Genomic DNA, 12,187 nt, shown 5'->3' with positions numbered 1-12,187 from the left:
ATGGCTGTTAACTGAACCCGATCGAGCGATTCCTTCGCTACTGCTGCTAACTAAAGCCGATCGATTGGATGAACAGTGAGCATTGCGGGGGGGGGGGGGGGGGGGGTTGATGAACAGTGAGCGGTGGCATTGCCTCTGGATGAACAGGACCCCGTGGTGTGGAGGGCTGGATGAACAATAGACGGTGGAGGGGTGCCCGTGGAGGGGTGGTTGAACAGGACCCCGTGGTGTGGAGGGCTGGATGAATAGTAGACGGTGGAGGGGTGCCCGTGGAGGGGTGGTTGAACAGTAGCCGGTGGAGTAGCGCGCGGTGGAGGCTGGATGAACAGGAGCCAGTGGAGGCTGGAGGAGGTCGACGGTAGCCCGTGGAGGCTGGAGGAGGTCGACGGTGGAGATGAGCAGTATCCCGTGGAGTCCCGTTTTACGGTACGCCACACCCCTCCCGATGAACAGGACCCCCGTTTCGACCGTAGGAGGTTCGTTTCGTCCGTTTTGCGGTACACCACACCCCTCCCGATCAACAGGACACCCGTTTCGACCGTAGGAGGTCCGTTTCATCCGTTTTGCGGTACGTCACACCCCTCCCGATCAACAGGACCCCCGTTTCGACCGTAGGAGGTCCATTTCATCCGTTTTGCGGTACGCCACACCCTCCCGATCAACAGGACCCCGTTCCGAACGTAGGAGGTCCGTTTCCTCCGTTGTGCGGTACGCCATGCCTCGTTTCCATCGCCTGTTCCGTCCAAGCCCTCCCGATGAACACGACCACGCATTCCGTTCCGACCCAGCCGGTTGGCTCCCACGCGTTCTGTTGCCTCCCGATGAACACGACGCATTCCGTTGCCTCCCCATGAACACGACGCATTCCGTTGCCTCCCCATGAACACGACGACGACGCTGTTTCTCCGTTCCGACCCAGCCATGTACACGAGCCCTGGCCGTACGTATGCGCGAGTAGGCGTTCGAGACCCCGCCCGTATGTACACATACGTGGCCGTATTTTCTTTCTTGCACCCTGGCCGCTGTACGTATGTGTACATGCTACGTGCGCGCTTCTACTACGACATGTGCGCGCCTCTACATCCATCAGTATATATGTACGTACACGTTCGCGACCAGAATGACAACGCTACGTACGCTTCGACCAGGTGGGTCCCGACTGTCAGGCACTTCCTTGCCTGCGAAGATGTAGCTGGTGGGTCCCAGCAGTCAGGGGGGCAAATCGTTTTTTTTGCCCGGACGCACTTCCTTGTGTGCGAAGATGTAGCTGGTGGGTCCCAGCAGTCAGGGGCAAACGTTTTTTCACGAAATACGGTGGCCCGTCCGGTGGGTCCCCGCTGTCAGGTGGAGGAATAATTATTTTGCAGGTAATAAGGAGGCACTTCCTTGCTGCGGCCGTGGACCCAGCTGTCAGCCTCTTCACGTACAGTCCACGTCCGATGGAAGCCGTTCCTTGACCACGTTGACCACGCCGCGCCGAGAGCACCAGGGCGGTGGACGACGGCAAGGCCTAGGAAGGGGACGACGCGGAGTCGGGGAAGACGCGGCAGTGGATGCCCACGCGTAGAGGAGTACGAGGGTTCACTGGTTCGCTGCGGTGTGAGGCTGCCGTCGCCACAGAATAACAGGGGGTGTGGGTGAGTAGAGGGATGGCCTGGCCAGCGGCGGGAGTAGTAGGGGGCGGTGAGGCCTCCGTCGCATCGCAGCCGACCACGGGAGGCAGGAGCACGAGGCATGACCGGCACTGGTTTGGGCGGCTGGAGCAAGAAGACCAGAGGTTGAAGAAGCACTACGGCCGTTGGATGGACATCGTACGGTCACTGGAGCTAGAATCGTGCATATTGACTAAGTTGACAAAGCTCTCCGTCCCCGTCAACTTAGTAGGCCCACAAGTCAGCCTGCCACTATACTGGGTCCCAGCTAACAGGGGAGTATTCATTTTTTTGTGCGTAATAAGGAGGCACTTCCTTGCGTGCGAAGATATAGCTGGTGGGTCCGAGCTGTCAGCGGCGGTAACGTTTTTTTCGCGAAATACAGAGGCCCTTTCGGTGGGTCCCTGATGTCAGGTGGAGGAATCATTATTTTGCGCGTAATAAGGAGGCCTTTCCTTGCGTGCGGCCGTGGACCCAGCTGTCGGCCTCTCCACATACAGTCCACTTCAGATGCATGTCGGTCGTTGACCACGTTGACCAGGCCGCGCCGAGAGCACCAGGGCGGTGGACAACGGCGAGGCCTAGGAAGGGAATGACATGGAGGCAGGGAAGACTCGGCAGTTGTTTCCCACGCGGAGGGGAGTACGACTGTACGAGGGTTTACTGGTTCGTCTGCCGTCGCCGGAGAATAACAGCAGGTGTGGGTGAGTAGAGGGATGGCTAGGCCAGCGATGGCAGTACGGCGGGGCGGTGAGGCCTGCGCAGCAGCAGAGCCTGCCGCGGGAAGGAGGGAGCAGGTAGTCCTGCCGGCGCTTGTTTGAGCGGCTGGAGCAGGAAGAGCAGAGATTGAAGAAGCACGACGGCCGTTGGATGGCCATCCAACAATCACTGCTTGTGCGTCAACCTTTTTTTTAGGAAAGCCTCAAATCTGTGGAAAACAGCATACAGCCCATCTGTCATTATTTCTAATAATTTACAGCTCATTTGCTAATTATTAAGGTTTTTTTGGAGCCATATTCTTTTTGTTAGCATTACAGCCTATATTGTGGCCACGGTTAAAAAATTATACGAAATTTTGCATATTTCGGTGCGGTCCGAACTGTTTTTAATCCCGAAATTTTGACTCACATTCAAACTGATTTTAAAAATAAATGTATATCAATATAAAATCCAACAAATTCTCCATGCATAAAAATTAATGTAATTTAAAATCTCGAAATGAAAAAAAAGATATTTGAAACTAATTGCCGGTTTGATGTGTTTTAAAAATGTACAACCCATTTCTCATTACTGATGGGCCATTTTCTCGGCCAGCCGAATGAAAGCTCTCCTCGTCTTGAAAGATTTGCAGCCGAACAGGCCTGACAAAGCGACTTACTTGGCAAATCACAAAAAAACTGGGTTGTGGCCGTGGACCCAGCTGTCAGCCTCTCCACGTACAGTACTCTTCCGATGGAAGTCGTTCCTTGACCACGTTGACCATGCCGCGCGGAGAGCACCACGGCGGTGGACGACGGCGAGGCCTAGGAAGGGGACGACACGGAGCCGGGGAAGACGTGGCAGTGGAAGCCCGCGCGGAGAGGAGTACGAGGGTTCACTGGTTCGGCTGCGGTGTGAGGCTGCCGTCACCGCAGGGCCTGGCCAGCGGTGGGAATAGTAGGGGGCGGTGAGGCCTCCACGGCAGCACAGCCGACCACGGGAGGCAGGAGCATGCGGCACGACCGACGCTGCTTTGGGCGGCTGGAGCAAGAAGACCAGAGGTTGAAGAAGCACTACGGCCGTTGGATGGACATCGTACGGTCACTGGAGCTAGAATCGTTCATATTGACTAAGTTGACAAAGCCCTTCGTCCCCGTCAACTTAGTAGGCCCACAAGTCAGCCTCCCACCAAGGTGGGTCCCAGCTAGCCGGGGGAGTATTCATTTTTTTGTGCGTAATAAGGAGGCACTTCCGGTGGGTCTGAGCTGACAGCGGGGGGAATGTTTTTTTGTGAAATACGGTGGCCCGTCAGGTGGGTCCCAGTAGTCAGGGGGCAAACGGTTTTTCGCAAAATACGGTGGCCCGTCCAGTGGGTCCCTGCTGTCAATTGGAGGAATCATTATTTTCCGCGTAATAAGGAGGCACTTGCTTGCTCTGGCCGTGGACCCAGCTGAGACTCTCCACGTACAATATACTTCCGATGGAAGTCGTTCCTTGACCACGTTGACCTCGCCGCGTTTCGTTGCATGCATGCGTCCATGGGCGTGGTGTGTCCCCACTGTCAGCCTCTCATGTACAGTCATGTTCCGATGACTCTCGATTGTTGACCACGTTGACCACACCGTGCCGAGCGCACCCAGACTGGAACGACCCGGAGATGGGGAAGACGGGGAAGTGGAGTCGCAGATGGAGAGGAGTGGGAAACTTCACTGGTTCAGGTGCGCGGCAGCACAGCCGCGGTGCCGCCCACGGGAGACAGGAGCAAGAACAGAGGTTGAAGAAGGAGCACGACTGTTGGATTAACATCCAACGGTCCAGCTGCTAGAATCATTTGTTGATTAAGTTGACAAAGCCGTGCGTACACGTCCGCTTAGTAGGCCCACAAGTCAGTCACCAAATCTGACGGGTCCTAGCTATCAACGGTATGAATAATTTTTTTCGCAAAACAAGGAGGCACTTCCTTCCGTGCGAAGATACAGCCGGTGGGTCCCAGCTGTCAGGTGGAGGAAACATTTTTTTCAGCTTAATAAGGAGGAACTTTCCTTGCGTGCGACCATGAACCTCGTGGGTCCCAGCCGTCAGGCTCTCCACGTACAGTCCTCTTCCGATGACTCTCGTTTGTTGACCATGCCGCACCGAACGCAGCGAGGCGGTGGACGACGCCCCAGACGGGAACGACTCGGAGATGGGAAAATGCGGCAGTGGAGTCGCAGATTGAGAGGAGGAGAAGGGTTATAACTGGTTCTGTTGCGGCGTGGGGCTGTAGTCTGTGGAGAATAACAAGAGGTGTCGAGGGGTGGAGGGATAGCCTGGCTGCCGGTGGGGTAGCGCTTCGCAGCGATGTGTGCTAAGCAGAGCCGCTAGCCGCCGGAGGCCGGACCAGGCGGTCCCGGCGACGCTAGAGGAAGAAGATGAGAGATTGAAGGTGCATGCCGGCCGTTGGATATAAATCCAATGGCTGTGGATGACACAATCATTTGTTGACCAAGTTGACAACGCCCTGCGTAGGCTTCGACCTATTGGCCCACATGTCAGCCTGCAAAAATGTGGCATATATTTAACCCATGTTTTCTAGAATGTACAGTCCATTTGCTAGGCTGGGTGAACAAATAATTTCGCGTCAATCAGGCCCATTTATATTTTCTAAGAAATCCCAGCCCATTTGCACTTCCTTGAAATACACGTATTAGGTGGGCTCGTTACATATATAATGTTATGTTAGAAGGAGCAATTAATATCAAAGAATAAACTGGAGAGGCACATTTTATATATATATAATTAAGAAATTAGCGAGTTATTGCTGAAAATAAAAATGAGCGCGTTATTATTAAATTGGTCCTTAAAATCTTCGCAGGCTTTTGTACGCAATCATCAGGATTTTCCTTGCCTGTGAGTCAAAAACAACCAGGATTCTCCTTGCCAACTTCTGTTAAACATTTACTTCTATAAGTTAATAACACGTGGGATGTTTTTATAATGTATATATAAGTCTCTATAAAATATACGATAATAGTAATAATACAAATATATATAATGTGGTTAGAAGGGAAAACATAAATTGGACACAGCATTACTTTTATAAGAGACCTGCGTTTTATACCCCACAGTAGGCAAACTAACAAGTTCACACACAAATACAACAGAAAAGGTAAACATTCATATCAAACTCAGGTTCACAGGACACGTTCATATTCATAGCCAACATTCACTATCAACAACTCAAAAGATTCATATATACACAAGCTCAGCATATCTATGCATCCAAATGATTGATAGATCACACGACAATATTCATACATAATTCACAAAAAGATTCAGATATACACATGTTTAGTATGTTTATGCATCCAAATGATTGAGATCACAGCCAATATGATCCATGGACGAACTTTAATTACCTAGGGTACAGACTGGTAAATGGTGTTCAATCGGAGGTACTTCTTGATAAAATTAGTTCTTGTACGAGTAAACTTTTGAGTACATAAGAGGCAACACAGACAATCTGAACTTTGCTTGTAAGTTTATCCTCAAATAGTGGCCTCGTGCCGAGGGAGTTTGAGCAACTTGGCCACTACTTTCATCCAACTAGTTTACTGGCTCATCTTGGTCCTGTATCTCACCAAAATTCTACATTGCAGACGAGAAAGGAGGCGGTTGAGAAAATGAACCACCCAATTTTTTTGTGAAGTTCAACTGAAATGGAGCATCCTTGGCGTGCAGACTGATTAAGTGCCATATGTATATACGCGTCAACCAACTTGTCTGGAATCTTTAGACTCCATGCCATATAGTTCGCTACCATATGTGCCGATAACCAAAAGGCACAAGTTGGGACCAAAGGCTGGACTGCGTTTTTCTGGGCTATGCACCAAGCAATATTTTTGGCATTCACTCTCCTAATACTTGGAGTTTGACAATTGGTTGACACCGATTGATACTCGAATGAATATAGGCACTTCTTGTCAACATCGATGCTTGTCTGAGTGAACTTTGGAGTACATAGCAGCAGCATAAGTACTTGTCCATCTGATCATTTTGTGCAGTTCTACTGAAATCACCCGATGTAATGATTTGCCTGCGAGTTCAGGCTCAAATTACTCCTTTATGAAATCGGCAAACAGTAGCACAATACCAAATTACCAATACATATGACAGGCACAATAATCAGGATAAAGACCAGTACCAACCTGTGTGAGGTAGCATATCAATTACTATTTCCTTTGACTGGAAGCCGAGATAAGCCAAGCGACTGACAGCAAAGGAAGAAAGCAAGCGGAGATTAGCGACTGACAGGAAAGGACGGAAGCTGTCGAGGCAATGAAGCACCCAAAGTTTTTGTGCAGTTCCACCAAAATCGAGCATCCCTGTTGGCACATATATTGAGAGAGTGAGATTACTGTAATAGTGGGACTAGTTGATGAAACATACACTAACAAATAGAAGCACCCTCATTATCTTAATGTGTAAAGTTAGCAACATAGTAGTCTTGCTTAAAGAGAGGTATTAGTTTATTTAATCAGTGCCAATTAGCTCAACTCAACACTCAAAGCATTGCCATTTATCATAGGTTGCAAAACTTTAACGTGCAAAGATAAAGGAGTTTCTCATGACAGTAGCACGATACAAATAGAGATGACAACAAACTAATATGGATGAAGGCCTTAGGCCCGTACCAACCTGAGAAAAAAAGCTTATTCATGTAGTCCCATAAGAGATGATAAAGCACTCACTGGAATCACACAATAGTATATATTTTTGTGCACTTCAAATGTATGGTTGAAATCACTCTTGTTTACCAGTGCTGAGATTATATCGAAAGATTATCAAGAAGTTCCAGCAGAGTTAAAGCACTGGCTGGGATACAGTTCATTGTATTGTCTTGTGTAGTTCCACTAAAATGTATGATTGGCACAACATGATCCCTGTTTGCACAAGTAGGAACAAGGTGAAACCTTCATTAGCTTAGTGAGAAATGATAGGAAGACATTAGCATATTACTCAAACAGTAGCATCAAATTCATGATGGACAATACGCAAAACATTGCCTCATTGAACCAATGGCAATAAATTGACATGCAAAACAATAGCACAATTATGTCATGACACTAATAATATTCCCTCCCTACTCCACCACATGATTCACCTCCATAGACAAACATACACACGTACATGATTCAGCATAGGGTCCTACTAAAGATTTGTTTAACTCCAACAGGAAAATTAGGCAGTAATAAATTAGTGGTACTTAACTACTCCTAATTAATTAAGTGAGACGGCAGAAGTGGAAGGGCTCCCTGGAGGATCGTCTCACATGTAAGGTAGTCGTTGCCGGAGCCCTTGAATGGCCTCGACTGAGGCCTCTGGCTTCAGCAAGATCGCCTTGGCACTGTTTATTCTTCTTCTTCTTCCTCTTCATGCTCTGTTTCTCTTTCTCCTCACCAGTTGGTGAAACCAAGTACATGATTGGCCTTCTAATTCAGAATTGGTTTTGTCAGTGAGGGAGTACAAGTGTACTAGTAAAAAGCAGCATTATTTTCTCATGGCAGTCGGAAAATAGAGATGAACACATGCATTAAATATCATTCTTACCTAAAGGAAGGTTATGGCACCAATATGGATGATGAGGATTGGAACACAGATCTCCCTTTGTGCAGTTCCACCAAAATGAACCAACTCTTCCATTATGACATTCCAGTTAAACAGCACAAAAGTCACTTCTTTTAAGAAGAGTTTTGTGCAGTGCACGAAAAGGTCACAACAGCAACCAGGTGAATTGGATATCCCTGTTTGCACAAAAAGGCACAGAGGAAACAGTCAGAGTCTCAAACAATTACAGGCAAAAACATTTGGCTAAACTTGTCATGGCTTATAACAGTGGCATGGCTTCATTTTTACCAGGGACATTAGATTAAGAACAGCTAAGGCTGCGTTCGGTTCACAGGTTTGGTGCAGGATTTTCATAGGAACACAATTCCTACGGTATTCTTTCCCTTCCAATCGTTCGGAACACGGGAAAGGTGAATAGTGTTTCATAGGAAAGCTGGTCTGGTAGTACTGATTCCATAGGATTAGAAACATCCACGCGCTGCTCATTTTTTGGGCGGAAGCCCGAGGCAGGCGCTCGCTGCCATGCGTTAGATAGGTTGCTGTGCTGTGTTGCCGGAATAAAAAAAATCAACCTATGTGTGGTACGTGAGGTGAGGACAAGAATAGTCACTGTGCAGCTGAATAAACAAATAGCATCTCATACTGCCAAGCATGCTACTCTAAAAAAACAAATCTGTACATTTCGTAGTCCATCCGAACACATTCTCTTGAGAGTTTCCTCCGGTTCGCTGTTCCATAGTTTTATACCTACATTCCTTTCCTATTCCTCTATTTTCATCAAGACCTATGTTTTCTACCCCTTTATTCCGAATGGAGCCTAAATATTTGGTATAAGGGCATGGGACAGTGGGTGCACCAGCAGTCCAGCACCATGTACGTAAACAGGGGCATAAAGTGGTGATTCATAGTTTGTTACCTCGAGAAACAAACATCCAAGAAACATATCTGGGTTGGTCCCATTTTTGTTCACTCTAGCCACCTACTCCTATGTGTGGATAGCAAATCTAGTCCTGGTCATACCACTGTGTACAGCATTACCCCTATATTTCCATTTTCGACCAAGAGACCGGTTGGATGACCAGTCTGTACTACTTTCACCCCCTTTCCTTCCTGTTTGTACCAAGTCCGATGTACATACTAAATTCCCCCACCCCCACTTTATTTCTTGTTTGAACCAATTACTCCCTCCGTCCGGAATTACTTGTCATCAAAATGGATGTGTCTAGAACTAAAATACATCTAGATACATCCATTTCAATGACAAGTATTTTCGGACGGAGGGAGTACAAGATTCGACTCCATGAAGTAGCTTTACCTCTAACAATTGTAGAAAAAAAATATGTGACGTTGGACCATCCGATCGAGAGGGGCTGAGAGGTAGAAAATGATGCACATGCAGCGACGTAGCGAGCTGGGGAAGTAGAGCTAAGGCAGTTTCGAACGAAGATATACCTGAAGGTCGTCGGGATGTGGATAGGTGGGCGGCGGGAGGCCGGATCCGCCCACAGGCAACGACGAAGGGATCGGAGGGCCTCCCGTGCCGGCGCTCGGCCAGAGATAACGGTGCGGCCGGCAGTGGGTCTCCTCCCTCGCTGTCAACGACGGCCTAAACGCTGCCCCTCCTCCCCTTCACCGGCGGAGGGGGATACGTCCGGATCTGTAACCAGCGGTGAGGATAGAAAGCCAGTGTTTTTTGAAGGGAGAAAGACAGTGTTACTACCCCTATCTTGTTTAGATCTGGAGAGGATGAGAGTGTGTGAATACAGCAACCCTAGCAAGCAAGCGCGGAGGCTCCGTCCTATATATACATAGTGGGGTAGTTTTCCTTTTTCACTCCATCAAAACAATCGTTTAAAATTGTGTACTACTACATGCCAGGTCGCGGTTTTTTTAGTTGTTGATTGTTTTTTGAGATAGCTACCCGCTTGTTCCAAGTGGTGTTACGGTGTGCCAGGTCGCACTTTGTATCGTTCAAGTCTGGTACTACAAGTCCCTCCATTAAATGAACAACCACCCCCTCATAAAAATTGTGAACAAGCCCACGGATAAAATTAGCGAAAACGTGGGTTGCCCCAACATGCATTATTATTTATATTTTCTACTCCCTCCATTCCTAAATATAAGTCTTTTTTATAAGCCACACCTAAGACAAGAATTTTTTTATTAGCAGTGAACCCCACATGTCATAGACACAAAAATTGTGGCAAGATTCCCTTAGGCAAGCCAAAGTGTGTCTAACAATTTGAGCAACTCAGGTTAGGCAAGTGTGGCAAGTGTGGGAAAAATAATGTGGCAACATAAGACAAACATAGTCACAATCTAAACAGCCCCGTAATTTTTTGTGACATGCATGAAAATTTGGTTAGTTAAATTTATAGTCAAAATTTGGCAAGGTGCATCAAATCAACACATGCAAGTATCAAAAGGAAAGTCACGGCATGCATGCATGCATTGTACTCCCTTCGTTTCCAAATATAAGTCTTTTTAGAGATTGCAACAAGTGACTACATACGAAGCAGGATATGTCTACTCCTACATACGAAGTAGCCCATTTGAAATGTGTAAAAAGACTTATATCGAGTGCAGTGCTTTGATGTATCGCGTCAACTCGTACAACACCGAGAAATTTGATTACTACAACGCCCTCTCCCTCACGGACTGAGCTCCGGTGCCTTAACTGCACCTGCCTTTGGCTGCATGACAGGAGGGCCAACCACCTGTTGGGCCCACCTGTCATAGACGCAAAGGCAGGAGCAGTAAGTAGAAGCTTTCGCTACATGCTATCCCTCCCGCACGAGGTGGACGGACATGCAGCAGTGGATTCGATACTCTAGAAGTAGGAGTAACATCATTGTTCGTCTTCTCGAAGAGGCGAAGAGCCAAGCGCAACCCGAACGTGGCAGTTGCGAACGCTCACGTGGTGCGGTTCCTTGGAGTACTAGCCAGGCTCTTGCATCAGACAAAATTGCTATTGTTTAACAATTAAACTCCATTATCCATTGGTTGATACTCATTCTGCATAGGTCCATGCGCTTAGCACCGTTTCCTCCTGGGGTCACCAATGTTTATTTGCTAATTAATAGCATTGCAAGCAATGAACTAGCCATTGCAAGTCATTAAAAGCATGCACACCTCTCATCTCTTATTGGTTGATATGTCAAGAAACAAGAAACAAGGTAGAAGTTAATGCATCACGCCTAAGTGTTTTGGGACTATTTGGTTTTCGTAAGATGACTTACACACCTAGACGGAGGGAGTAGTATAGCCCTGTAAACCGGAAAGGAGTATTTGCCTTTCTAGAGATTTCAACAAGTGACTAGACTACACCGTGTGCAGTACTCCCTCCCTTCCGGTTTATAGGGCTCAAATCTCAAATCTCATGAACCAAGGCATTTTGCGATTGGAGGAATGTATCTCGTACTTTACAAAACTACCCTAATTAAACTCATGCATTAATTACGTAGTTCTCTCGTTTTCCTCTCCGCCTTGGTCGCGGTGCACAATATTGAGCACTCCTATATGACTAGCCGCTCTATCTACATGCGGGACATTTCAAAGCATCTGGGCCCGCGTGCCATCCACCAAATCACAGCGAGGTGCTACAGTCGAGACTCACCTGTCACCCCGGTGTGGCCGTCATGACCCGTCATATCACAAAACCCACACCTTTACCAGCAGTGGTAAGGTGGCCTCCAAGTTGGACTGGAGGAAGCAACCATCATTTCACTGGAACGCTTGTTCAAGCCCTTTCTTCCCTTTCTTGAAGAAAACCTCACTCCAGGCTACTCAGTTCTGCCATTTTTCTTCTGTACCGACGAAGGAAAGGTGGGCGAATCAGTTATGCTGCTATATTTTCATTCCAAGAATCTTCTTTTTGCGAAGCACCGACCGATTCTCACATCCTATTCTTTTCCCGTTTTCATTGCGATTGTGGTTTCCTTTCGATTGCTTTTTGTTTGTCAGTTCATTGATGGATCCTGGAGCACTAGGCAAAGAGTTGCCGGCGGACAGCCCACTGGAGACAGCGATCTCCAGGAAGCGAGCACCGACCAACGAGTTGACCATGTTGGCGGGCTAACCCATGGAGACGAAGAACTCCAAGAAACAAGCACTAGCCAAAGAGTTGAGGACGTTGGCGGACGAACTCCTCAAGGAAAGTTGGAAGAACAGCAAGGGCCCCACCGTGCCTACCCCAGGAACTCTGATTGCCACCTATGTGAGGCTCAAGA

The sequence above is a fragment of the Aegilops tauschii genome, chromosome 3, assembly GCF_002575655.3.
Source record: "Aegilops tauschii subsp. strangulata cultivar AL8/78 chromosome 3, Aet v6.0, whole genome shotgun sequence".
In the NCBI taxonomy this organism is placed as follows: domain Eukaryota; kingdom Viridiplantae; phylum Streptophyta; class Magnoliopsida; order Poales; family Poaceae; genus Aegilops; species Aegilops tauschii.
Note: the sequence above shows the minus strand (reverse complement) of the source record.